Raw genomic sequence first — 2,955 nt, 5'->3', positions numbered from 1 at the left:
ATTTCAGAAATAACCCATAAGGGCTTTCTTAATTCCTATGCCATGGTTTTCCTTGGCTCCAAGCTATCTTTCAAACACGACATTTCCTTATTAGGAGCTCGAATAAGGGCCTCTAAGCACATTCTTAGATCCTTAGGGCGATCAAGGATTAGACCTCCTCATGCTGGCCTCGAGCTGTGTGACAAAAGCGTTGACACCGATTTGACTTATATAATCCTCCCCTTATTGAAAAGGATTCGACCTTAAACCCAAACCTTACAAAATCAAAGAAAGGACAAACAAACACAAATTCCTCGGCATGAGGGTTAGGGTTAGCATAAGCAATCATTTCGTCATGCCAAGGTTGCACACACTTAAGATATAACCAAGGATCCTTCATGTTAATCATTAAAAAATTATTATAAAACACACAAAGGAGTTGGCTATAGGAATCACCAAAAGGTAAGAAAACCACAAGGGTCATAATGGCATCACTAAATCCAAAAGGTAAGGTTACCTTTACCTTAGGAGCCATAAGACACAATCTCTTTATCACCTCTTTAAGATACCACATCAAGAGTGGTGCCTCAATTGGTATTAAAGTCCACAAGATGCGTATAGCAATGTCACTCAAATAAGTAGACCAACCAACAAATTTTCTACCTCCACATATAACAAATCATAAACTAGTATGGATATCATAATAGGCAAAAAGGTAGTATAGAAAGTTTTCAAGTATAAAGGCATAATCCAAGGCACTATCATCTATAAGATTTTTATTTGGCTCAAAAGATACAACATATAAGGCACAAAGGGATGGAATCAAGACATTTAAGAACATGTGAATTCTTTCTTTCAAGTAAATCATCAACTTGGCATCCACAAGTTAGGATTCATGCAACTTAAGCATAAGTGTGTCAAACAAGGATGCAAAGTTATAAGCAACACCCAAAGGAGACAATGACATATTTGCCCTCGGGTTCTCAAGAATGATACCCCCTTTGAGAAAGAGGTCATCATCTCTATTCATATAATGAGGAAGGGTATCACACGAATAGAGTTCATCCAAAGTGGTTTTAATGCAAGACTCTCTCCTTAACCTACAAGTGGTGAAACCTTGGTTAAGAAGGGAAACACAAAATGGTGTAACCCTTCATCTTGGTTGGAGTTCTTTAACTTACACTATATTGGTCCCTCAAGTGGATTGTTAATCCCCGATAAAGCCTTCTCTTCATAAGGAAGGATACCAACACCCTCATTCAAACTTTGCTTGTCATGTAGACCAAGCAATAAGTTGGGTGTGTCATAATCACTATATCCAAATTTGTCACAGAGGTTAAATGGAAAGAGTGGTCATAGACATGGGTATATACAACACTCTTTTTCCCCACTAGATTCACCTAAACTAAAAGATATACTATCCTTATTAGTATAAACATCATCAAAAGCAAAGAGAGAGTAGAGAAAGGTATCACTTAAATCAACTTCAACTAAGGTGCCCTCATGAGCGTACACACTGTTAGATTTAAAATCATCACCATGAGTATTATCAACAATAAGGTCACACAGAGTAGGAGAGAAAGTAATTTCCATACATTTGATACTTTCTCTTTCAATGGAGGAATCCTCAAGTAGACACATACCACTACCAATATCAAAGGGATTATTACTTAGGCCTTCACAAGAAGTAAGCAATTCATCCTTATAAGTATCAAACAAGGATGGGGTGTCATATAAAGGATCACATCCATAATTATTTTCTAATGAACAATCACTTATTGGATTTCTTAAAGATTCAAGAAAATCAAAGTTATCATCATCCAATTGATTATTCCTTTCCAAGACTTCACATTCCGTTTTCTTAAAAGTACTATCATCTTTTAAGAAAAGATTTTCATCTTTAGGAGGAATGTTGTCACACCATAGTGGGTTGTCATATGAAATATAGCCCTTAAGATGAGCTATATCAACAATGTTATCCACATCACTAGTTAATTCACTAGGAGTGAGCTCATCATCTTCAAATAAGATATTGCTCTTAAAGAGAGAAAGATATATCCATGTAGAGGGTGTAGAGCATGCAAGTCCATTCTATAAAAGACCATTGTCAAGTATCAAAGATGTTTTAAGAACATGATTATCCCTATGATCTAAGAAAATATTAGGATCTTCACTAAAAGACAAGCTCAAAGGGTCGCTACTATTTTCTTGACCAACATTCTCAATTTTATCACTCACTTGAGGTTTTCTAATCATATTACACACAACCCCAATGTCATGACCCGGGGCTACCCCTAGTCACGACAACGGTGCTTATGATCACAAGTGACCACAAGCTAACCCATGAGCTAGTACCTGTTGTGAGCACTGAACAATATAATGACAATAGACATGCACGAAAAATAACTGCTAAGGCCATAAGGTTTAGATACTAAAAATAAAACTAAATTTGTAAGTCTGAAAACATCTATCAAGACTAACAAAGCTGATAAAAACTAACTGACTATCTAAATGTTTGAAAAGCCTCTAACAGACTGACTGTAGAGTTGATAGGACAAGTCCCCAACTAACTTTGACTGACTGAATAATATTGAACTACTGAATAATTAAAATAAACTATTATGTCCCCTAAATATAAGGACTCACCACTACTGCTACTAAGTAACGCTGGGATGTCTAACTACGGTCGGGGAACTAAGTATCCAAACCTATGATTTCAAACATTATAGCGCAAAGAAAATATGCAATTAGTACATTGAATGTACTAGTATATGAGATTAGGTTAGGATGAAATACATGGGTTAACTGTGTATGAAATAATGACTGACTAAATGAAATGAGATAACTGAGTAAGCATGCATGAAAACTGAAATGCTTAGAATACAAGACCAAGAATATATACATTTCTGAAATAATCTATAAACTAAAATACTAAAATACTAAAATCTGATAACTAAATAGCTAAGAATCCGTATG

The sequence above is a fragment of the Capsicum annuum genome, chromosome 4 (genome assembly GCF_002878395.1).
Source record: "Capsicum annuum cultivar UCD-10X-F1 chromosome 4, UCD10Xv1.1, whole genome shotgun sequence".
NCBI lineage: Eukaryota > Viridiplantae > Streptophyta > Magnoliopsida > Solanales > Solanaceae > Capsicum > Capsicum annuum.
The sequence above is the reverse complement of the archived record's forward strand: the minus strand, read 5'-3'. Positions refer to the sequence as shown.